Genomic DNA, 27,128 nt, shown 5'->3' with positions numbered 1-27,128 from the left:
TTGGCAAGTATATGTTCTCTCACTAATTATCTTTGTACTTATACCAAAAAAAAGCCCTAACATAAAGCATACATCCTGCTTTTTTCAGTAACACGTCAAAACATCCAGATTTATGGTTACTTTAGTGATGTCAAGACTAGATAAAGTAGAATGATTGATTGAGAACAAAAATTTGAACATCACATCAAACAGAATTATAAAACTCTGATCAACACGCTTTCTCTTTTCCCAGTCTATACACTGCACACCGTGAATGTATTAAGAAAGCCAGATGCATCGATCATTATAAGTCTGAGAAAGCAACACATTATTGGCATTAAAATAAATTGCAGATACTTTAAAATAGATTATAATTATTAGAAAATTAATTTTGGACATTCTATTCCAAAATACTGCAAACTCCAAATCTTATTACCTGCTCCTTTGCATTATTATTTAAACAGTACCCAGAGTTGAAATATCAAGCTACAGGATTTTGTGCAATGCATACATTTTGTTTCTAAACTTAAGGAAAAAGCTTCTACTCCATTGTGAAAGGACTAAAACAACTCACTACTCATCTGACATTTTGAAATCAATTTATAATGATAACCAAACGCAATAACACTTGGTAGATGTGCACAGATATCACAATTATTCACAAACAGAAATCAAGATTTGTGAATCTCTCTAAAACTTAATACTCCCTCAAGATGTCTTGTTCAAACTGTTACCTGGAATTCCCTGGATGGCTCTCCGGTAAACATGTTGCCCGTCTTGACACAGAATGACACGGTCAATCCTTGTTTCTTAAGATGCACAAATGCCTGTTAAATAGATATCTCTATTTAAGTCTTAGTTACTTTTCACCTGGAGCTGAAGTAATTTGTACAATATGAGTTAATGATTTGCCTCGAAGAATTCAAGTACAATAATTGAAAGCAATAGTTAAACTTAATGAATGTTTTCAATGTGTCAGAAAAAGTAGCATCCAATTTAATTTCTTCATGGACCTGACTGATCCCATGTCTATGCACAGCAATTGTACTGAAATGAATTTAAGCAGAATGGTACAGTATGATTTATTTGTCTGTCATTCATTTAGGTCTCTAATACTTTTGGTAAACATATTCCCTGGATTATAAAAACATAGCTGTGTTAGAACATTTTGAAGACTCACTTGGCCTCCAAGTCTTTTCTCTGGTTTAACAAAATAGATAGACAGTTTTCTTCGGTTTCAATGATGTTTTGTATTCAAATATTCACTTGTACAGCTACAGACATGGAGTTTAAATGAAGCAGAACCAACTATGTTAGACAGATGGCCATTTAAAAGGCATTTTGAAAAGATACTTGTGAAAAAAATGGAAAATGGCCTATATATACCATTTTCCTCTCTGAAATATATTTAACATTAAGAAATAAATCATGCTTGTATTGAAAATCTCATGACACAGGAAACAAAATATGGAAAGAGTGAAAGAAATATTAAAAGCTATAGCAGGACTTAAAGCACAAGGCAAAAACAATTAAGTTAGAAAATAAAGTAAACAAGGAGACAAAGGAGAATTAACTAAAATTGCTGAAAATGAAAAGTAGAAGGGGTCTAATGTGGAACAAACACCCCTATGTCACTGCTGGTACCTGGAAGCACTTCAGTAAATTATATGATCTGTCTGTGCATCATTTTTTTTCATGTTTTCATCTTGCATTTTTCCCAAACTTGTCATGTACTTTTGCCACTTTCAGCTGATACGCTTATCTTTCATCCTTTGTTTATTTGAAGATGTAACAATGGATTCATAAGGAGATGTTGAGTGAAGGTCTGTGACAGGAATGCTCATATCTGTGAACCAAAGAATAATCAAGCAACTAACTGAGAAATTAAGATTCACTACTAGAATTTCTGTGCAACACAAGCCATTTGAGATATCTTTCTTACACAGACTTTTTCCATTTGTCTATGTATACACTCAAACTTATCCTATAGCACTGTCATATTCATACAATGAGAGAAAAAGATCATCATTGACAACCCCTTTTACATTTTTTAAAACTACAAATTTTCATGTGTAAGGCAAGTTTCATAGTTTCATATTTAATCTGTCTACAATTTGTTTTAAAAGGTCCTATTTTAGGATATCTTTTGTTTAAGACAGATCACTGTAAAAGAAAAGAAGGAGCAGTGAGACTGGGAGAGCTAGGTCTTTAAAGACAGGCTTTTCATTGATCTTGTAGAAAAGTTATCAGTAACTGTTTTCATTAACTTTAGATCTTTGATTGACACATTTTTACAGGGTGCCACATTGTTTCTCATTGCTAATCACCATCTCAAATGGATTCATTTGCTGATTTTTTTTTTCTCATTAGGCATTCTTATTAGGCAAAAACTTCCTCAAAGAAGAACTGCTGTGTTCTAACCCCTTTTGTCACACTTATTTCCAAGGACAAATGGGCACTTAGCCATCTACTGACTGTGAAAAGCAGTTAATGGAGATATGCTATTTTTTTTTCACAGAGAGCACTTCCTGCAGTTAGTTTACTCCATTTTGCTGCCCATACTAATAATTAATCATTTATTTATTTTTTTTTATTAACAGGCTCACTTAATTAACAAAAGTTACACTGTAATGTTACATTGCAGAAATATACGTGATAACATTGGATAAATTTGCCAAACTACAGACAAGTCCAAAATGCACATAGACTTAATGAGACTACATATTATATAGCTGAGAATAGGTAATTGAAAAGAACATCCATGCCTAACATTAATTACCCAAAATAACTTTGAGTACTGACATCAGGAAAAGCACACAGGGTCACATCAGCTGTGGACATAACATCTTGAAAGTTTTGACTTTACCAGACATCTTATTTTCATGATTACATACAGAAAACTAGCAATGCAATATTATTGCCTATTCTTTCAGGTCAGATGTCTCTTCTAACAATGAAAATCTTCCCCACTACAACTAGAGAATTAGAACTACCTGTTGACTGCCTGGTGAAGCCAATGTGGTAAGGTAGCAGTAGTAGTAGTGGTATTTCACATACATATGTCAATCCAGCCATCATGACACTAAAACAAAGGTGGGGCAGTCCCCTTTCCCATGAACCTCAGTACAATGCAGACACCTTGTCGCCAAAGGAAAATTCTGTTCCAGGACTTTGAACCCGAGGCCAAAAAGGGAAGGAAATCTCTGATACTGCTCCTAGAATTTCTGTACCAATAGTTAATGCAATGAGATTCATCGAGTTACAGATAATCACCTTAACTCAACTATGAGGACCTCCAGTGAGTGAGTTTTTGTCCACAGAAGATAACAATTTGGGAACTGGTGCCATTTGCTGTTTACTGAGACACTGAGTTCAATGCATATGCAAATTTATGATTTAAAGGGTTCCCTGTAATAACAAAAAAAAAATTAACAAGCATAAAACCTCTGCTTCTCTGCAGCACATTGAATGCACACTCTAGTTAATAAACTCAGCAACATCTGCTGAAGTAGGTGTTATTCCGTAGGTATTGCAGAGGCGAATCAAAACCAAAATGTCAGGACATGGTCATCATCCTAAATTTTGTGTTACTCAGGCAACACCAAGAGACTCCACTCAGTTTAACCACCTGACTCAGTCAGGCTTGTCACTCATGGGTAGGATGCAACAAACACACCAGTAAAATCTGTTCACCAGAGTGCTGCGACTGAATTAGTTTTAAAGCTGGAAATTTGACTTAGATGTTTTGGGCTCAGGATTTATGATTAGGCATCAAAACACACCTTATTTACTGCTTTTACTGCCTGTTGACTTTAACCTAACATGGTGATGGTTTGCTTTTGTAAGTAGCACTCAGCACCATACAGGACTTAATTATTTCTAGCCTAGCTTTTTCTTCTACCAGAAGTGCATAAAAATCCCAACAAGAATATCTGATGCTGCAGGAGGAGCAGTGCTAAGAGCAAAGGACTAACTGTCTGTTTTGAAAGAGCAAGTTCTTGCAAATTAAACTGTATGCTGCCTTTTTCCCTTTAAAATAAAAACAAACTGATAACAATTTTCCCACTAATAACTCTGAGGTTGTTTGTTAAAGCATAGTGTCAGCTTCCAAGAAACTTCTCCATTAATGAATTTTTATGAGATGTTAAATCTCTTCCATATTGTTGATACACACGTAGACATATTTTTAGCCCTAAACCCATTGTATTTTAAAGCTTGACAGTAGTGAACATTTCATAAAACAAATAACTTCACTTGACTGGTTCAATTAATTTAATAAATGCTTTTTTGTTCACCATCTTTCTAGTGCCATCTATTTAAATTCTGAAAGGATTGTCCAATGACAGCATTGCCTACTAAATTCCATATGCTCAAATGCATGACAGAGCTGCTGCTCCACAGATACAAATGCCAGTAAAAACTTCTGTTTCAAGCCACTGACAAATTCTAAAACATGCCAATCAGTATTTGCTCATTTGTGCTCCCCATTACTCTAGGTCTGCTCATCCACTCTTCCACTTATGTTGTGCAAACCTTAGGAATGACACATTTGCGGTCTGTGCATGGGCAATGTATTGCCCAGTGGACCACAGAGCAAAAAACTAGTCTCCTGGGCTTTGTGATAGTACAATTATTAATATTAAGGACGGAGTCAAGAACAGAAGTAAGTCTCCAGGCTCCTTCAGGATCCTATCAAGTAGTGATCACCACTTGTACTTTGCTGACCTACCAAGAGGCCCATTGAATATGCAGGCGCCATTAGCATTATAGACTCATAGAAAGGTTCGGTTTGGAAGGGACTTTAAGGATCATCTAGTTCTAGTTAACGAATAGCCACTGTTCAAGTCATGACTGCCACAGGCCTTCTTTTTTAGGAATCCAAAGGAGCAGGGCATTTACAATGACTCCCCTTTTGAAGCCACTGTGTCCACCTTTGCATGCTATCAGTCCAGCTAGCTCTTACCATCTGGATGGCTTGACTTCCCCAAACTCCACCCATCTTGCTATCCAGATGTAAAGCTTAGTTTGCCACAAAAATTAGAAGTTCAAGAGAATGTTTTCATCCTTTGAATTGTTTCAAATTCCTTAACATAAGTTTGGAGCAAGGTGAAGTGAGAAAATGTTTCTGTGCAGATTATGAAGGTTTAGCTATGCTGCTATCATTCCTTATTGAAAAAAAAAACAAACCAAAAATGCAGAAGATACAATTGACATCTCTTTCTGAAGGATAATTTATTGTGGGAATAAAGAGTGAAACGATTGCAATTAGCAAATCAAATCAGCATACCAGAGTGCGTGGTCATATGAACAAGTGCACAAACAGTAAGCAATTTATTTATATACTCATATGTCAGTTTTACAAAAAATGTAGGGCATATTAAGTCTCCTAATAAAATCAGGCTGGGTATTTTTTTTTTTTTTTTTTAATTCTTGCTGGATGGGGAATCATTTACTAGAAGTGCTTACGGCTAATGAGAGAAAGAGAGCAGTTAATTTCATGCATATTTTATCATGCATTCAATCCATCCATGAAATAATTTCACATAACAGTAGGTGGAATACAAACAGGCAAATTGAAAGCATGTGAATGGTGAAGAAGACCAGTTAAAACCAGAAGGGAATATTTTGTAAGAATAATACTTTGACAGCATAATAGAAACCTTCCTGTGTTCCAATTCAAGTGGAAATACAAGTAATGTAGACTGTACTAGCGAATCAGAAAGCTTAGTCCTCACAGTGAATATACACAGCAGACTAGGCTCTGCAGCCTTTCTATTAATTTTATGATGACATTAAAACCAAGGAAACAGCTCTGCCTTCAGCGGTTGTGTGCAGATAACCTTACCGGCTGATACCTTGACATGCTGAGAAAGACCTGACTGTAGCAGAACAACACTAATGCATTCTCATCAGCCATGTGTAGCAACCCATCCTGTCTGTTTATGGATTATCTGACTCCACTCTCTGCAATAACTATCCACAGTAAGGATGAGAGAATGACTTATTAGCTGCACTAAAAAGAAGTTCCTGCAGTTCCCAGGTGTGCATAATCTAGGTAGTACCTGTGCAAATCTGCATCATACACTGGATTGGTGCATGGTCTTGATTCACCGGCCATGAAAAGCATATTCTGAATTGATTTTCAAGGTCAGCTATGGGAGGAAATCTCATCCAACCTTGAAATCTGCAGTTTTAAAGAGGGCAGTGAGTTATAACTCTCAGTTCAGAAGTCTTAAAGGCAGATGATGGTGCAGTTTGTCACCTGGCTCTTAATGTTTCATCTTTTTCATTTTGCCTCTGCAGAGAAGTGCAGGTAAACCATTTATAAACATTTTGAGATGCCTGATAGCTCTGCTTTAGCACTATTCTATTTTTTATATCAATTTGCTTACCTCTAAAAATTATTACCTAAAGGTGCCAGACTCAAATTCTGCATGCCAGTTCAAGCAAGCTCATACTGTAAAAATTTTGTATGTTCACAGATTTCACCAAACAGAGAGGCTTACTATTTTTCCCTGTGGAAGGGAGATCAGACAAACATGACAGACATCCAAGGTGCTATACACTCCTGGACTCATTCTTGTACACTTCCTACTCCATTACATTCATTTCATCAGGACATGGAATCATAGAATGATTTGGGTTTGGAGGGACCTTAAAGATCATCTAGTTCCAAACCCCTGCCACAGGCAAGGACACATTCCACTGGATCACGTTGCTGAAAGTCCCATCTAGCCTGGTCTTGAACACCTCCAGGGATGAGGTTTCCATGACTTCATTTGGCAACCTATTCCAGTGCTTCACCACTCCTACAGTAAAAAATTTCTTCCTAATATCTAATCTAAATCTCCCCTCTTTCAGCTTAAAACCATTACTCCTCATCTTATCATTGTACTGCCTTATAAAGAGCTCCTCCCCAGCTTTCCTTTAGACTCCTTTTAAGTATTGGAAGGCTGCTATAACGTAGCATTCCTTTCTTTCTACAGGGACATATTGCATTGATTGCACTGTAGTTTATATAAACTAGAAATACAATCCAAATCCAGCACTTTGTATGTCTTAGGCCCATAAGGTGTTTGAGTACTTATTAATGAGCCTTTCTAATGCAGTTATTTCTGATGCCAGTTAAAATGTGTCATGCTCATGGAAGAAGTGAATTTAAAGGCAGACTTTGAAGAATAAGAGAAAACTAGTGGATTGGTGCACAAAATGAAAAGGCTGACAGAGCAGCAGGCAGGCTACACAACCACAAAGACTCATTTTATGAAGAAATTTCATTAAAAAGGATACTAGGCTCCTCAAGAAAAGAGAAGGGAGAGATTGATCCAAGAAACTGAGATGAAAGTGAGCAGGAAAAAAAAATGAGCAGTAGCATCTGGTGACAAGCTGAAGGAAAAGAAATATTGGAGTTCACTGTGCTTTCAACGATTGCAGGCTTGAATGATGGTGGAGGATTTCAGAGAAGTTACAAAAGAAGGAGAATGAGTATATGCAGGCTTAATTTTTTATTTGGCACGTAAGAGAGTTGTGCAGAGGAGTGAGTCAGGGAAGGGGCAGGCATGAGAGCATGGGTGATGGACCAGTGACAAAAGTGTAATAATAGCCCAAAAATCCAAGCAACAGATTTTACTTAGTTCATATCAGAGTACCAATAATGGGAGTAGGAGGATGCACCAACTATTTCTCCTCCTGACATGTTTGCTAGTAATCTGAAAATGCCACTTGAGCAGATGAGAATACATCTCTGCACAGAAAAAAAAGTCAAAGAGCAATTACAGGAGACAAGAAAGACTGAGAAGTGAAATGATGGTCCAAAATTTGCTTTAGGCCATAGCAGATAACGTAACAGAACTAATCTGAAGTATGGCAGTGAATGTAAATCAAAAGACAACGATTGAAAATCAAATTATATTCCTCAGAAAGTAATTATTTAAGAAACTTAGGTCTGGAAAGTCAGTAGCGCACCTTAATTCTGCTCTTCTCTTTCTATAGTTGTGCAATCATACAATACTGGTTCCAAACCAGGTGCCCTTCTCTCCATTCACAAAGAAAAAAGATGATGTTTATGGCAACCTGCTTCATTTAACTCTGTATAATTAAAACAAAGGAATCAAAGACACTCAGAATTGTTCCATTTGACCAAATTAGCAGAGGAGTTTCAGATACTTGGAAATGTAGTATTTATTTTATTTTCAATTTTTAGTTACAATACTCCGGGGTCTGGGACATTGTGTCATACTGGTTTTACTATGGCTGTTCTAAAACAAATAACACAGGTTTCATAGTTTCCACTAATACTTAAAGATCTGTGGCTTCAGGTGTTGGATGATAAAGTAACTTTCCACTTAATTTTGAGCTGTGAATGAGAGCAATTTTTTAAATGCCAGCTGGATTTATGTCTGATCATACTATTACTTTAACCTGTAAATCTTCCATGGGAGGGATGAGTTCATCCACAGCTTCCCTAACCTTAATTATGATTTGATTATTAGACGAATGGATGGAAGATAACAGTAAACAGTAATGTAGAGAGACAAAAGAAAATCAGAATGCCTTCTCTTTTATTGATGAGAAACTCCTCACTATAGTTGCTACATATAGAAGCAGCTTAATTTGGGAAGCAACTATTTCAAAACAGTCTTTTTTTGCACAGGAGACTGTGTTTTGCGGGACCTCAAAGTGATTATGTATCACCTTAGTAATTCTGTTAGGAAAAAGTTATTTGGCATAGAAGTGATCCATTTATTGACAAGAACAACAGAAGAACATGTGTCTGCTTTCCAATTAGTTGAATACTGCAGAAGCTTATTAAAAGGAAAATAAGTGAGCATAAATAAGCTACCCATGATTTTATGAAACTTTGGTATTGATGGTGAGGTGACAAAAGAAAGACCTCAACACAGTTGTGGAAGTCCAGAATCATTATTTTGTCTGACTTCCAGAAAAATAATACTTACGGCAATTAAATTTAGCAGTAATGCGAGAGTATTTCCTTATGAATTTGTTGAAGTGCATGGTTATCTGTAGGATTTCTAGAGACCTTCTTTGCCTGTCCAAAACACTCCTTCCTAATTATTTATTTCTGTGTTTCTTATAATCCTTACAGAAATTATGGGTGAAGTCTGCATAGATGTAAACAAAGAGGATTCCTATCTTCTATATGACTTCATCGATCTAAAAATGTATGAGTTTCAAGTGCAGTCTTAGCAGGAATGTTGTATTCACAGACTTCTTGCAGCAGAAGCTCAGATTAGGCAGGATTGCTGAATCTTAGATTGCAGAAGGTAATTAGCTAAAAGATAACCAGTGCTGGTGAGATGTCACCATAAATTGACATTGAAGTTTTACTGGCTGACTGTATATCAACAAAGCACACATCATGGCTTGCAAAAGTCACTTTCCGTATACTCTGTATGGAACCAAATTACTGGCACAGAAGAACTGAATTTACACTGATAACAGCAGTCTGCTATCGTTAGTGGGAATTAGGAATTAGGTGTGAAGTTAAATGTTGTTCCTTCTTTCAGGCAGATGTATTGTACACCTAATCTCCTCAAGGGCTGTTGGTGTCAGATAGATTTGTCAGAGACGTATGAAACAGCTATACTGAAAAAGCTTTGTCTTCTTCCATTACTTGAGACAGCAAGCACATGTAAGAAAATGCTACAACTGACATTACACTGCACTCATAAATTTTGTAGGAAGAATGAAGAAAAAATTATCAGATCATAGGTCCAACTCATTTGCACACAACATTGGACATACCCTGTATCCATATTTTCCCAAGAAACTGAGCTCTGCTTCTAGTTTGAGAATATTTTTACAGCAGATAAAAATAAACTATCAGAGTGAAGCTTAAATTTGCAGGGCACATCTTTTCAAGGAGTTCTTCAGCTTAAGACAGGCCTTCAACTCTCTCAAGGTGTTCCTCAACTTTTCAGCTTGGCAAAGCTATCTAACACTTGATTGAGTTTTAATGTAAGACTATAAGATATTTAAGAATAACATTGCTTTTTTATGATCTCACATATCTCCTACAGGGTAGAACAATATGTATCATGACTTAGTTGCTGTTAATGGTTTAGTAATTGGAACCTGTGAGGAAAATGCCTGCTGGTTTTGAGCATTCTTTATAAGAGGAATCTGAGTTTAAGTGCTATGAAGTTTATTTGACAAATAAGGACACGGGACAATCTCTTTTGTTCTTTTTTCCAGACATATTTCTTCTGAGTGTTGAATCTGATGCACAACTAGATGCATAGATATTCTGTAGTAATATTTTATGTTCAAAGGTTTTATTAATCTTATTCTTTTCCCCAGAACACAGTGTCAAGCCTTGGTAGTGTTCTTTGCTTTTGAATTGAGTTAACAACTTTTGTTATTTCATATTGCAAGTCTTCAGGGAACATAACAGTGAGGACAACAAAAATCACTAGCCTGTCACATATAAGGAAGACTAACCCCTGCAGAAGTGCACTTCTTCATTCTGGTTGTACCTTCTACTCAGATTTCAAATGTTCATTTTACATCTGTTTCCATGCCAATGAGACTGTTTATGTCAAGCAGTCTCCCTGCTATATGTTGCATTTTCTGCTTTTAATGGCTGATACAGAGGACTAAATGTGTCTGCTAAGTTAAGTTTTGTTTCTGCAATAGCACTGTTCTTTACTTTTTTTTTTTTCCTTCAATGTGAGGTTCATGGATTCACCTATGGAGAATATATCTTAAAACTCTGTTCTCCTAGAATAAGGCATTCATATCTGTGATATTTTAACTAGGCAAACCAAATTTACTCTTCTCTAATGTGTCTTAAGTGAGAGTGAAGTTTTGTTTCAGGTCTTCTTTTAGAGCCTCTTTGGCCCTAATTAATCTTGGGGACCAATCACAACGAAGATTGTGAAAGAAATAATGAGTTTCCTGGAAATGTGTCTTTCAACAATCATTGGCATTTTTGGGTTTTTTTGCATATTTCATTAGAGATAGTTAGATCTCCCTCCTCTTCCTTGTAACGCATACTCCAGGTTAACTTTCTAATTCAAGGAATATTGTCCCAAATTTATTAACCCTTGCTTAAACATCCCTGTAAATTTTTGCTTAACTAAAGATCTAGTAAGATAGACTGATATTTATGTGTTTCTTCTTTGAGGACACTTAGTTATTCTCACACAGGATCAAAGGGTTTGTCATTATTTTTTGCTGATCAGACAGCCAATATTAGTCACACTGATCTTTCCCAGTCCTTAATCTAGGCTTTCTGAGAAAATATTTGGTTGCACACTACCTTTCCAAGCTGCATAGCAGGTTTTCCTGTCAAAGCAAGATATGTGATGATTGACCTAATAAGTTACACCAAGCCAAATTATAGAAGTCAACTAGTATCTCAGTTTTCACAGGTGTGCTTATAAAGATGCAAGAACCAAAAACCTCAAGACAGTAAAGTTACATTATTACATTTATCACAGGCCACCTATAAAAATAAAAACACAAGGGAAAGAGCAGTGGAGCAGACTTGGAAGTTTCTATTTTGTGTTTTGTTTTTTATTTATCCCACATAATTACGAATATTGATGTAATAGTTCTTTTATTTGTTGCCATGAAGTTCTCTACACCCTACTTCAAGATTAAGAGAACTTGTTATCAGGACTAAATACCTTAAAACTGTCCTTTATCAGCAAGAGCAATTTTACCTGAGGAATTACTGATAAATACTATCTCTACCTAGTCCTCCTCCATCAGATAACACTTCCTCATCTGCCTAGTTGGCAGTTCAGCTCCTGAGACAAATGAAATCCTAGATTTGGAGCAAAATATATGTTTCTTTGCATATCATGAGTATGGAAACTGATTCCAGGGCAAGAATATGAGGTATCTGTCCCTGCCAGAGCGATTCAGTGCCAATTTTGGACTTTATTGTCAAATCTGAAGGCAAATATATACCTCCAAAATAGATGTTTCTCAAAATTCATGTAGAATGAACAAAGAACTTGTCCTGAGATTGACCTGAATAAGCAGGTCTGAGTTCTCTTATTTCATACAGCAGAGCCACAGTGAGATATTTTCAGTCTTTTCCAAAGAAAGACTCCTACTCACAGGCTTTGAAAGAATATAGAAGGTCCATCCTTTTTAAAGTGTAGCTACTCTAGTCAGAAAACCATGGTTTAAGAGAAGAGAGGACAAGACTTTCATTCTTCATGTGTTTAGCAGCACCATTTCTGCATTTTATTTTTATTAAAAAATATCCAATGAATCTACACAAAAAAAATTTTGAGAAAAGTCCAAGATATCATGCTACATATTATTCTCCCCTTGTAGCTATTCTGTCAGGGTAACCAGAATATTTTATTGAATTTATCTCCCTATATACTAACTATGCCTTCTTATAACTACTCTGAATACTTTCTTAGTTCTTCTGCAACAAAATTCTGAATATCTGCAAAACCCGACTAGATGACTCTAACAGCGTGTTACTCCTCCTAACACAGCCATTTGACTTAATATCAAAATATTTAAAAAATATTACATTCTTCCACACCAGACATACTAAGCTTATTAAAAAAAAAACACAAAAAAATCACCACTCCACCAACCATTCTTCTGTTTCCATAGAAAGGTATCTCAGTCTGAAATGTTATTATAGAACGGTTATGTTTTGTCAGTCATGTCAGTCACCTAGTAGGGAAGGCATTATTTTCATATGTAATAATGTTACTTATTAAATTTACTGTTGGAAGCATTTTAATATACCTTTGGAGGTAACGCAATTGACAATATTCCATTTTTTCCACTTAAAAATATTTTCAAGACCACATCTTCTTGCAATAAAATTTAAGATTCTTACCCACTAAAAATCAAGATGAAAATATTTGTTTTGACACATTCCAGCTAATATTCAAGTTTCATGAGAGCATGGAAATACAGCAGTTGTGGAAAGAAAAAAAAATTGCTCACTAAATAAGATCTGTTGGCTTCATATCCTGCGGGGATTCACTATTGGCCAACACACGTGAAATGTTAGTATTGTAAGAAACAATAATATACTGACAGGAAGCCTTATTCTTCTTAAGATATGTACATTTCTGTATCAACATTTCTGTACTATGTATTTCTTCTACATTTAGTCATAGAATACTTTGAGTTGGAAGAGACCCTTATAGATCATCTATTTCAATTCCCTTGCCATAGGCAAAGGTTCAGTATAAAAAAGTGCAACACAGATTCCAAAGTTAAGTATTGACTTCAGAGTCAAGCCTTGCTCCCCAGACCAGCCAAAAAGACCCCAAGTTCATTAAAGCCATGGCATATAATTGCTGCTTCTTGTTAATGTTTGTTGCTTCTTAATACTAAGTACAAACTTGAATTATTCAAAGATCTTTTTAGTGCATTAGTTTATTTTATACACTCAAAAGCAAACTAAATTGCATTTTTCCACTTCCGTTTAGAGCATGGTGGTGGGCTGACCTTGCCTGGGTGCCAGATCACCAAGACTCTCTATCACTCCACTTCCTCAACTGGACATGGGAAAAAAAATGAAGAGCTTCCTACTTTCTCCCTCTAATGCTGAGGATGACTCAACTATTTTCTTTAGAAAAACCACAAACTGTCTACCTCTGAGCAGTTCTGTAATCAATTGTCTGTCTTTGTTAGGTGGCAAAACAAAGTTGTGTGAAATCCATTGCAACTAAATTGCCATTGTTTGTCCAAACTCTTGGTAGAGTCAACAATTAGTTGTACTCATAAGCAGCTTATGGCACTTGTAGATTAGCTGTTCTGGAAGAGCAGAGGCTTCAGAAGTGTTTAAGCATGCTTACCTACTTGTCATGGTATCTAATTGTCTGTTACCTAACCTAACGGAGAGTTCATTTTCTTGTTTTCATGACATCATTTTAGCCATTACTAAGCTGACCATCCCATGTATCCTATAGGAAGAACTGCCTGTCTCTGAACTGATTTCACCAAATAAATACTTACTTGAGTGTTCTGTCTTATTCTTTAAAAAGATTGTGTCTATATCTTTCTCTGACTACTCATATTATTAGATAGCCCTGTTCAAATTATAACCGCTTTCTTATTTTGTCTGTCTTCAATATTAGACCTATTTAAAAGCCCCCAGAGCTTGAAGATATAACTTCAGAACCCCCTAAAGTTATGTTCTTATAAACTTGTGGCAGGTTAGCTGCAGAACTCACTTGTTCTTGTTGTCCACAAGTTGCCTGCTAGGAATAGAAGATGGATACCACCCCTACAGTTTCTTGTTTGCTAAACACATAATTTGCTTATTCTAGGCATCAAAGTCAGCATTCACCTGTGTTGCAGTGGCAAAGTGCCAGGATTTAAAAATATTAACAATTTTCAAGGCTTGATTTGCCAGACAGATGACATTATTGGTGATTAAATTTATTTTCATAACTTCTGTTTTTGATTAATTAGTATTAAGATGTGTTTGCTTGGCTGTATTCAGCAGACCATCTGTACATTACTGAATATTTTTCATTGATTTAGTCAGAAGACTGATGATGTCTGCACAGTCACATTCCTAGGTCACCTCCAATGCTGTCTGAATTGATGGTATATTTTATAATGGGAAAAATAATTACTGAGAACAAGATGGGGAACTAAGATATGGCCAAAAGCTTTATTAACCAAGACTGTTAACTTTTACTTCCTGTACATGGACTGCTTTGATTAGTAGTCATCTGCGGACTTATTTGAAAGATTACAGTGATTTGTAGAACCTCCCTCTCATGTTAAAAATGTTCACACTGAAATTCCTGTGAGATTTGGGAGCATTGATATGAGAAAAACATTGCTTAAAGTGGTTGTATTTTCAAACTGGGACTCTTCATTATAAGTATCTTTTGCCCTTGTCAAAGTCTAAGCACTCTTAAATTGTGCCTTTGCTTAGTTAAAATAAATCATGAAAAAATATTTTTAGAAATAGTTATTTTTCACTGGCAAGGCCTATGTTTATGAAAATCATAATTCCTAGCCAGAAGAGACATTGATTAATGTGTGTTTTCTACATCTACCTTTCAGTAGTCATCCCCAAAGACCCTATTCCTTGTGGTTTATGTTTTATTCATTCATTATGAGTTTGTCATTCGTTTTTTGAATGACTACTGGAGAGCAAAAGATGAAGTGGTTTCTATCTTTAATGAGGCTGCATGCTTGCTTGGTGGTTTAACTCTGCAAACTTCTGCTGTTATGTTAGAAACCTTGTTATGGAAAACATAAGCTGGAGATAGTCCAGAGAAAGGCCATGAAGAGGATGAGAGGAACGGAGCACCTCTCCTAAGAAGACAGGGTGAGAGGGTTGGAAGAGAAGAGAAGAGAAGAGAAGAGAAGAGAAGAGAAGAGAAGAGAAGAGAAGAGAAGAGAAGAGAAGAGAAGAGAAGAGAAGAGAAGAGAAGAGAAGAGAAGAGAAGAGAAGAGAAGAGAAGAGAAGAGAAGAGAAGAGAAGAGAAGAGAAGAGAAGAGAAGGCAAGGCTCTGGAAAGGCCTTATTGCATTCTTCCAGTACCTAAAGGAGGTCTTCAAGGAAGCTGGAGAGGGACTTTTTACAAGGGCATGTAGTGATAAGATGAGGAGTACTGGCTTCAAACTGAAAGAGGGCAGGTCTAGATTAGGTGTAAGGAAGAAATTCTCCACAATGAGGGTGGTGAGGCCCTGGAGCAGGTTGCCTAGAGGAGTTGTATATGACTTATCCCTGGAAGTGCACAAGGCCAGGTTGAATGAGGCTTTGAAAAATTTTTCCTAGTGGAAGATCATAGAATCATAGAATAACCAGGTTGGAAGAAACCCACCGGATCATCGAGTCCAACCATTCCTATCAAACACTAAAACATGCCCCTTAGCACCTCATCCACCCATGCCTTAAACACCTCCAGGGAAGGTAAATCAACCACCTCCCTGGGCAGCCTGTTCCAGGGCCCAATGACCCTTTCTGTGAAGATTTTTTTCCTAATGTCCAGCCTAAACCTCCCCTGGCGGAGCTTGAGGCCATTCCCTCTTGTCCTGTCCCCTGTCACTTGGGACAAGAGGCCAGCACCCTCCTCTCTACAACCTCCTTTCAGGTAGTTGTAGAGAGCAATGAGGTCTCCCCTCAGCCTCCTCTTCTCCAGGCTAAACAACCCCAGCTCTCTCAGACGTTCCTCATAAGGCCTGTTCTCCAGCCCCTTCACCAGCTTTGTTGCTCTTCTCTGGACTCGTTCCAGAGCCTCAACATCCTTCTTGTGGTGAGGGGCCCAGAACTGAACACAGTATTCGAGGAGCGGTCTCACCAGTGCCGAGTACAGAGGGAGAATATCCTCCCTGGACCTGCTGGTCACGCCGTTTCTGACACAAGCCAAGATGTTGCTGCCCATGTCAGAGGGCTTGGAAGTAGCTGATCTTTAAGGTCCCTTCCAATCCAAATCATCCTATGTTTCTATTCTATGATAGGATTTACGTTGCTAAATATGCTAGTGTCTCGGCACCTACATATTTCAGCTACATGCTATCTAAACCAGGCAGATGAGTGTGCAGACATCCTCAAGTAGTCTTTTGTGGCATGCATCCAGGGCATACTCAGATGAGTGCTGCTTGAATGAATATTCTCTTGCTGCATGTGCTTATAGGCTCATGGGTTTTCCCCTTGTATGAACAGAAAAAACGCTTCAAAAGCTGTCACGTGGGTGTCCCTCAAGGTTAATGAAGTCAACTTCTGAGCTGTGGAGTTCTGCCAGTGGAACATGAACATACAGCTGTTTAGTAGTGCTGCGATGCTGCGACAGCAACAGAAACCAAATAAGTAGATAACAAGCTGTTCTTTTTCCAGTCAGTACTGCTTCACATGGCCTGATGGTTTATTGTGCAAAAAATAATGTGGCCTTGGAAAGGTCATGGAGAACATTGCTGTTGACTAATTTCTCATTATGTTGCCTGAGGATATATATGGGTGAAAATTACTATTTAATTTGAATCCAATAGCCATTTTTTTTTCTGGTTATTAGAAAAATGAAGCTAGTCTTGACATAAGAAAGGAAGAGAGACTTCATGGTCTCTTTTGCCTGCAATTACAACTGGTAGCAATTGCTAGTTTAAATAATATACTTCTGAATATAACACTTCTATTTTTTTCCTTCCAAATGGCTACCTTTTTATTTACTGACTTTTTAAAACTGATCAAGTAATTGCTAAAAATGTGTTGGAGTTTAAGTGTATTTCCTCATTAAGAAGTTCTTCCGTATGAGCTTCAACTATCTCTGTTTATCACTTATGCTCAGGATTTTCTGATTCTGAACATAAAAGCCACAAAGAGCAATTTACCCCTTTTTTCCTTATGTCATTCATATTGTAAAAGGGCAATTATGTTCATCATTATTACTTGGACTAAATATATCACTGTATCTTATAAATCTACTTTACATCTGAGGATTTTGCAATATACCGTAACTGAATTCATATTTTCTGTCAGCTGTTGATAATCTTTCCTGGTTTTAGTATTACAGTGAAGTAGGATGCTCGTAAGTGGATGTAGAATACAGTAAATTGATAGCCTCATCTGCCTCCTGTGACAGATATTTCAGGCAGTCTAGATGCTTCAGCAAACACTTAAGGCTCAGTAGCTGTGGCTGCTGTAACACAATCCAAGTGTATCTTGTTTTTCTAAGACTGAGTTTCTCTCTGCAGGAGGTTCTCGCATTTCTGTGAGAGAACCCACCTGGATTCCCAGGGTTTCCAGAGGGAACAAGTTTAATTTGAAAGGTACGACTAATTCAGTGAAAGATTCTTTGACAAGGGCTTCTGAGGTCAGGCTTGCCTACGAGACTGTGGTGACTCTGTTTCCTAATACAAATACCCATTCAATTGTCCAAAGGTTCAGACAAGGCAAAAGACAGGCAATTCTCACAGTTTTTATACCAGCACTTTAATTTACAAAAGCTGCAGGACAAAAACTGGTGCATCTGAATTTCCACTTCCCCACATAGATCACCTACACTATTTTGCTAGCTGGTAAAGTATCACAGGTCTTTTCAAAATTAGAAAAATATAACTGCAAGTGATTTGACTAATAACCACAGGCCTTTCATGGGCTGCAACACAGCTAATAGCAACTATATACTCATTCAATACAATTCCCATGGTCAACTGGGAAAAAAAATCCAGAGTCTGAAAAGTTTAACAGAAAAATTAAATGAAGAAGAAAGTGAAATGAAGGCAGTGACCAGTTCTTAACACAACCTCCCTTACAACCTCCTTTATTTATTGCCCTTTACTTCCTTCCAGCACTTTGTTTATCTACTTGTCTCATTTTATTTGAAGATTAAGCCTGTTGAAAAAAAAACCCAAACTTTTCTCTTTATGATGCCACCTCCAATTCATACTTGAAACCTTTCCTGTGCTCAGAAATTTGTCTCTCATTTAGGAAGAAGAACAAGTAACAGGTGATGAATATTTATGTAATTTATCTTGCTTTGTTTTTAGTTTTTCCATTGCATCCTTTCAGGTTAATGGTTAACAGTTGAAAAGCCTTCCTTTTTACCACTCCTGCTCCTATTTCCCACATGAATTTCCAATTTCAGTTCCTGTAAACAGCTTGGTGATAATACTTGCCTGTCACAACCCACCCCTCTGCCCCTAGTGTACATGTTGTGCTTGCTGACTTCATTTCCCCAAATTTTCGCTATCAAGACTTCTATAGACAAGAATAAACCAATAACAAATCATGCAAAAGCCTATGAGGCTGAAAGGATGCACTCAAAAAAACTGTTTATGCCTCGTGTGCTAGGCTAAAACGTGTATGTTAGGTACAGATCTATGTTGCAAATAGCTCTTTCCTTGCCCTCTCTAAGGCAAAAATACAGGTGTGAAGAGAAGTTGTGTCTCTTTCCTACTTTTATTTTATTTATTTGACAAATAAATCTTTGTATGAGCATTTATCTTCACATGTATTAATGCATGCTATTAGATATCCCTCTCGGTCTTTGCATTTGTGTCCGTAGGGAATGTTCACTCAACAGTGTTCTTGTACTTGTTTAGTTTGAGCTGCTTCATTCAAAACAAAGAAAAAAATGAGTAATATTAGAAGCCACTGTATTGCGTTAATTTAGAAGTAAATTCCTAGGTAGGACCAAAGCCCTGCATGTCATCGCCTTAACCAAGAAAGAAGCAGACTGGAAGGAGCAATTTTTAGTACTGGCAATGGCTGTAAAACATAGTTTAATCCCCTGCATACAATTCTGGTAAAATCAATTTTATTATACCAATCTATAAAGGTTACATGGGTTCCATTTGGCATCAGGACAAAATTAGATTTGCTGTTATGGCTAGGAGTATCTCCCGGAAGGCAAATGTTGTGACAGTGAACTGTGAAAGGGCAAACTGTAAATGCTGATAGAAAAGGTTAGTAGTATGCAGAAGAATGTGATAATAAAGGAACACCCTACACTCTACAAATTTGACATAGAGAGTATGTGAGGAGCGATTCCAGAGGTGATGAATACCAAGAGAAAAAAAAGGAAGCCCATATTATTAAACAGAAAAATAAGCACAGTTTCTGAGGCTAAAGAAGCTTTGTTAAAAAACATATGGGAATCTTGTTATAATAACACAATGTAAGGCAGATCTTGTCCAAATAAGAGAGGTGTCAGGTATGGTCTAAATCAGAAACAAAGAATACCAAGAGAAGCTCAGAAAAGTGGAAAATTAAATGATAATAGTAACACTGACATGTTACCCATAGCCGAATATAAAAAGAAGGATGCACATAAAGGAATACAGGACTCAAGAAACTAATGACAAGAGAAGTGCCATGACTGAAATTAAAGAAAAATCAAAGTAATTTAATATTCTTTTTAACCTATACTTACTGCAGAGGAAGGACAGGGAAATTTTTACACCTAAGTCCTTTTGTGTCCTTCTTCCATAACTTTAAAGTCTCTGAAGGGAAAACTTGAAAGAACTTACAAAGTCTCAAGTGCAGTAGTAAATAAACTGTCATAGTTGCATTTCATCTTGAATCAGAATTAAATGAAGTGTGAAATAAGTGACATACCTATCAGCCTACAACTTTTCTCCTGAAAAGGAACTGCTGTCCAATGCAGGAGAAGAAGAATTTTATGATCCTTGTTCCCCATCTTCCCCTAAACATTCTTTCTTTTATCCTGATGACTTTTTAATGCAATTTTCTGGTGCTCTAAACAATCCCCTCTTCTTCTAGAAACCCATAGGATATATGCAATTCCAACTATTGTCCACCTTTACCATTCCTACCTTGGTTATTAATCTTCTCCATCTGGTGTTTTCTACAGGATTCAAGTCTTTCCTTTCTAATAAACTTCTTCATTTGTAACCTCACAACAGTAAACTTGTGGTTTCTTCCTGTTCCTCTACTAGAAGTCTGCATTGGCTATTTAGATGTGTAAACTCTCAAGGGTCACGGTTCCATATCTTTTTAGGAATGCTGCCTGGCAAAAGGAAGGAAGGAGAGTGATACTGTAGGTGATGAAGAAACACTAATGAGTATTTTTGTAAAATTACAGGTGCTGAAGATGAAGGGTTTTTCACATACATCCTTAGGTTTTAGATAAGTGAGAATAATTTTTCAGCTTTAGTTATACACAATTTGGTCATCCAATTTTAACTTCTTCAGCACTCATAAAGGAGAGACAGGTTATTTCTGAAGACAGTTCACCACATATCAAATGAGGTAGCTGGTAAAAGCATGATGTTGAGAAAGGTTGATTTTGCTTGTGTTGAGGTGACAATGCACAGTGCAGAGGCTCACAAGAAAGAAGTTGACAGTTATTGAAGGTCTTTATTTTGATTTTAATGAAGCAATTTTTTTAAAAGAAATAACTTAATTTGTTTGAGGTTTCTCTAAAATTAGAATTACTCCAAAGGAAAACCAAAGGTGTTTGTGTTTGGGGAAAAATTACTTTCTGAGCTTGAACCATTTACTTATCCGTAACTTAAAACAAACAAGAAAAAATTAAGCGCATTTCTCCTTACTTTTTCCTCCATTTCATAGACATCAGGGATCAAATTCAGAGTTGAGAAGTACCCTTGCGGGAAACAAATGAAGTGACAGCACAGTGGGAGGAATAAGAGATGTTATCCAAAATGTTCCTGACACTAACACCCCTTTAAGTGTTTGTTAAATAATATATTAATAGTACATACAGCCTGGGAAAGTGTTATTCCGAACAGATGCTGCAGAGTAGGCAAATGTTGTGATCACTGTGGTAAAGCAACAGGTTGGGCTGTAACTGTTGGCCTCGCAGCGATACCTGTTCAGTCCCAATTGCTCTTAGGAATAATTTAGTATTGCTTTCTGTCTGCAGCCCCAGTAACTTTAAGGTTCCAAGTGTAGCTTTTTGAAAAGCATAAGTTCAGCAAGGGCTGCCGATGCTATGTACAACAGTCATTGTTGCAATCTCTTGCCATCTTTCTTTTCCTCTGGCAAGCTGTCATTTTATCTTCCAAAATGGCCAAAATCATAAATATCCAAAGTCCTTGATGACATTAATATCTGGTCTCAGTCAAACACCAATTATGATCTGCATTTAACTCATGTGTCTGTCTCCATAAAAATTATTGGTCTAGATATTGTATGTGAAATACTAGACCTGACTACAAAAAGCCATCACTCTGAGATGCAAAATTTTCCTGGTCACTGGAAAAGGACAACATGCTTCACTGAACTTTAAATATTGTTTAGAAGACTAGACAAGAAAGAAAAAAAAAATATTATTAACCCTTTGGCAATGCATGCAAAACTGTTTGTGCCAGACTCATGGTTATCAGAGTCTTCAGGCAAGTGTGGTAAGAAGAACGACCAGTCCTCTTTCTGCCTGGATCAGAGACAAGGCATATATGAAATGTGAATGATCCCAGCAGATGGATTAGAACTGTAATAAAGATGTGACCTAAATGCATGGACTGGCTTTGTGCAGGCAATCTTAGAGTTCAATTGTTCATGACAATGAAAAAAGATCAAACTCCCAGCCAGTCCCTGAGCAGGACAGGGGAGAAAATAGGATTAAAAAGTTCATGGGTCAAGATAAATGTATGGAGATCTCTTACCACTTACCATCATAGGCAAAACATACAACTTAGAGAAAAGTAGTTTAACATATTGTCATTTAAAAATAGAACTCAATGGTGAGAAACAAAGATAGAACCTAAAACACCTTCCTCCCTGGCCCCCGCTCCTCCTTCCCAGGCCAGAGGTCAATCTTCCACTCCCAACTCCTCTCCTCACTCAGCAGTGCAGGGGTGGGATAGGGGTTGGGGTCAGTCCATCACACCCCCTCTCCGCTGCTCCTCCCTCCTCACACCTCTCCCTGCTCCAGTGCTGGCTCTTTCCCAGGCTGCAGTCCTTCAAGGACAACCTGCTCCCACCTGGGCTGCCCATGGCCACAGCTCCTGTAGGAAATATCCACCCACCATGGCTTGGGGTCCTCCCTGGGCTGCAGGGTAGTCTCTGCTCCCCAGGGCTGCAGCACCTCCTGCTCACCTCCTCCTTCAGCCTTCGTCTCCCTCTGTGGGGCCATTGGAGCCAGTCTCCCTGCAGCCCCGGCTGCCAGAACCTGGACACGGACACTCTGTACACTGGTGTCTCAGTATCTGTGTTGGGTACCTTTCTACTCCCTGATGATTATAGTGAGGTTAATCTTGTTTTAATCATGAAGTATCAGGAATTTCAAGGTCATTATCATCTTCTAAAACTGTAACTATCTGTTAGCTAAAGATGGGAATTTTTTTTTTGTTAATGTTTGTAAAAACTCTAGTATAGACCTTAAAAAATGCTTTATGTTAGTATTTTAGTAATTTTTTTACTGACTCAGAGGGTATGATTACTTGCCACGGATCCTAAACCAGAGCTTACTGTTACAGATCTTGTTAGTCTTGCCATTGAACCCCCTGCATCACCTGGAGGTCCCATCTCAGATCTACCTCAGTCCTTCTCTGTTCAGATAGCTCCCAGCATTGTATCTCCTTTTGAACTAATGCTTCTATAAATGCTCCAATTTTCAGCCATCCTGAAAGCAGACCTCAAATGAGATCTTTTCCCCTTAGCTGTAAAATGTTGAAGCCTCATGTCAGCTGAACTTTTTACTAATGCTTGGGATAATACAGTAAAAGGAGTGCCTAGCACTTCAGTTTAGTTACAATTTTTTAACAGATCAAAGGCCTACATCCCTCGAGGTGTTTAAGACCAGGTTGGATGGGGCCTTGGGTAACCTGATCTAGTGGGATGTCCCTGCCCATGGCAGGGGTATTGGAACTAGATGATCTTCAAGGTCCCTTCCAACCTTAACTATTCCATGATTCTATGATTCCGTGATTCTATGGTTCTATGATTCTAAGAACATCATCTTTGCATTCTTTCCCTGGTGTAACAGTCTTAACTCTATGGAAAGAATAAAATGTCAGTAGATAGATTGGATAGGAAAACATTATTTAATAGCTTAAGTTGGTGCCAAGTGATGCCAGTGAAAACATCCCTGTGCAATGACTGCAGAAGAAAAAGTAAGTAGAAATGAAGACCTTCAAATCAAAGGTTCCAGATATCAAATGTAGGTAATTTCTTTGGAAAGAGCTTAGTATGAGGTTAAATACACATCCACGCATAAACAGACACCTCCACATCCTTACATAACCTTGTTTCAGATCTAAAACCGGAGAAAAAGAGGAGAATCTCAAAATGGCACTTTTTGCTCTTGTTAGAATTTTTACTTATTTTTCTCTACAACTGTGCTCCTTCCTTGTATGTGAGGTTTTCTTTTTTATTTCTTGTTGGTGTGCAATTTTTCTGTCTGAGATCATTCATACAGAGAACATAAAAGAAGGATTATTTTTTGATCCTGACTTCAGAGAACAAGTCAGCAATGTATTGAGGAAGGGAGTTAAATGTTACCTGAACAGAATGGAGAAAGCTGGCTGGTGTTTATGCTCTGAGACCATCATCTCTGAACTCTCTTCTTTGAACATAGTAGAAACAAGGAGCAATTCAGTCATGCGCTGGAAGTAACTCCACTTTCTGCTAGCATTTTTGACAATAGAAAATACACATTGGAGGAGCACACGATGCTCAGGGTTATTTAGAATTAGTGGAAAGCTTTAGGTCATTTTGCCAGATCAAAGTACAATGTAGTGTATTCTACAATAACTTGTCAGAGCTGTCGGTTACCCCGTCACTTTTGATTGTCTCTCTGTGAGTCCCAGAATTGCTTGAAATGACTCCAGTCAAGGAAGTCTTGTGGCAAACATATAAATGGCCTCACTGGGAACCTAGTATGCCAGCCATGCAATGCGTATATGTTATTATCTCAGATTAAAAGATGCAAACAGAAAATAATTTTAAAATGAGCTTACATACCTCAAATAAGGCAAGAAGTCATTTAGCTTTTAAAGCACAGTCACTGTTAAAATTGTTTCTTTTTCCGCAAATGTTTAGTCACTTTAATGGTAGCTGCCACTGATTGAAATATTTTGCTTTCCATCTGCTTGATATTCAAGCTGAGAGACAGAGGAAACAAAACTGTCAAGGTAGTGTGGTTTTCAACCTTTGCTTTCAAAATACTGTTGTAATACACTGGATGTGTCTCTACATGCTTCTCTGTAATCGCAATTTGTCTTCCAACTCATTAGAAAACTCTACAACCCAATGCATTGCTCTTCATATGCACTTTGGATAATGAAATTCATAGTATGTGTGTAAATTAAGAACCATTAGCAAAAGCTCGTATTTTTATTTATCTCACTTTTAACTTTCTTGGCAGCTAAGGAAATTCTTGGAAAAGCTGTCTTTTCACACCTCAGCAGCAGTGCCCAAAACTTTTCTGTGTAGTGGTTGCAGTTTAATGTCATATTTGGTGTCAAAGAGAGCCTTTCTGATTCTGGGGACATCCTTGCCTTTGTCCTACTTTAAGTTAAATATTTTAAGTGCCTTCTTACATCTACCTTCAGCCTTGTGGATTTGTTCATGTCCTGTAACTGAAGTTTAATGAGGTGCATATTTTAACATGTCCATGTCTGTCTTGTAGTGATATTTGTAACAGTGAGGAGTTGAATGAGTTAAATGCCCATTCACAGCCTTGTTACACAACTCTCTTGCATGTATTCATTCTCCCCTAAGGTAATAGTCTATTCTTGAGGTCCTCCAGAGTTCACATCTGAAAAGTCCTTAGCTTGCATCTGTGTCTTCCTTTTGCCCTGTATTTTTTCCATTAAAATTTCTCTTACTGATGGAATTGTGGGCTTCAATGTACAATAGCATCAGATATTGTACAAAGTTGTTTTTAATTAATGCCTTTTGTAATCAGGTTTCTACATATAGGTAAAGCCTGCCAGAGATTTTCCTTGATGCTTACAGTTTTCTTTAACAGAGTATTAATCATGTCAACTGCTAATTCAGTGTTGACATTTGACTGGCTGTGAGAAAGTGGCGATGTGCTGTGAGTGAATCCTCATTGCTGGGTAAATTGTACAAATAACCTTCCAGTATACTGCATCTTGCTGTCTAAACCAAAATACTCTGGGATAGCAGGCTTATCAGAAAAGCCCCACTGCTTTGTCTGTGACGGATGTTCCGACACCGTCAGACAAATTGCATAGTTTGGAGAAACCAGATTAACAGCTTGCAATACTAAAGCAATGAAAGAAGTAATTAGTCAAAATATTTTCTTCTGCTTTGTTCTGTGGTGTTTGGTGCACATTACCTAGATATTATTTCTTCCTTTTGCTTTCCGCTGTTTTTCACAGCTTTTATGAAAGGTGGAGACAACCATGAAAGCTACTGGAAGAGCTGGAGTTTGCACAAAAGTACAATTTGTCTTTGTCTTACTCATTTGCTTTGGGCAGAAACTTTAAACATCTCCAGTTCTCTCTTACCAGCCTATAGTTCTTGCACTTCAGCAGTATGAACAGATGATGGTGCGCAGCCAGTAAGGTGTGATGTTTTGGAAAATATTCCTTATTCAGGGTGTAGCTGGTTTGCATATGAACATTACAGTTGAACTTCTCCCTGACTGCACACATCCTTTTCACGTGGGTAGTATCTTCCTTCTGACAGTGAGAGTAGACCTGACTGGAAAGCCACATGTCATGGCTCCCTAGACTTTGCCTCACTGCAACGTCAGGCCGCCTTGCTTGCCCATTTACACAGATAACATTTTTTTTGGCACATATTCTGCAAATTAGATTTCTTTCAGCAGATATTTCCTGTGAAATAATAGCACACAACTAAAATAGCATCAGGTCAAGAAATTGTCCCCACTATCACAGAATCACAGAATCAGAATCACAGAATAACCAGGTTGGAAGAGACCCACTGGATCATCGAGTCCAACCGTTCCCATCAATGAATGTGGTTTATCTATTTTCCTTTGCATCCTTTTCTCCTTATTCCAATAATTCTCAAAATAAATGACCAGCAATTTTGATATTGGCAAATCTCTCTCTCTTTTTTGGTCTGATACATTGTATCATCAATAGCAGTCTAAAATTATTCTGCTCTTCACTGTTACCTGTGGGATGTTAGTTATTGGATGTTATCTTTTCTCTCCCCAGGTAGGTAAGTTTAGTTGTTGCATTTGTTCTGATCTGGCTATCAAAATATAACATTGATATCTCTTGGCCAGTTCTGATGAGGGAGATTCACAATTTAAAAGACAGGCTCTTCCAATTCCTTCTTTGCACTCTTTGTTTTCCCTAGTTGTCTTTTCTTCTTGCTTCTTGCTTTGTGCTCCTGCTGCCATCACTTAATACTGCTGCTCAGTTTTTCCAGGACTCACACAGATCTCTTCTGCATTTATGTCCTGTGTCCTTTTCCAGTGTTACATGCACTTCAACACGCACAGCTTTTTTAGTGACTATTCATCATCACCTCTTTACCTGCGACTCCCCTTGCTCCCAGAGAAAGTCATTTTAGACCCAGTGCTTTCTAGTGGTTTTCCAAAGGATCCAGGTCACAATCAGCCTTCCAATTTTTATTTTTTTTTTCCAGGAAATTCTCTGAAGATTTGGAGGAAACAAAAAAAGGCCAGTTCATTATCCAGCAGCTCGCTGAAGGGCAAATGGATATGAATAAATGGCTTAAGGGTGTTTGTTGATGAGGAATAGCAGCTGACTTTGAAATTAGGTGGCAATGTGAATAGCATTCACATG

This window comes from Phaenicophaeus curvirostris, chromosome 3 (assembly GCF_032191515.1).
Source record: "Phaenicophaeus curvirostris isolate KB17595 chromosome 3, BPBGC_Pcur_1.0, whole genome shotgun sequence".
Lineage (NCBI taxonomy): Eukaryota > Metazoa > Chordata > Aves > Cuculiformes > Cuculidae > Phaenicophaeus > Phaenicophaeus curvirostris.
Note: the sequence above shows the minus strand (reverse complement) of the source record.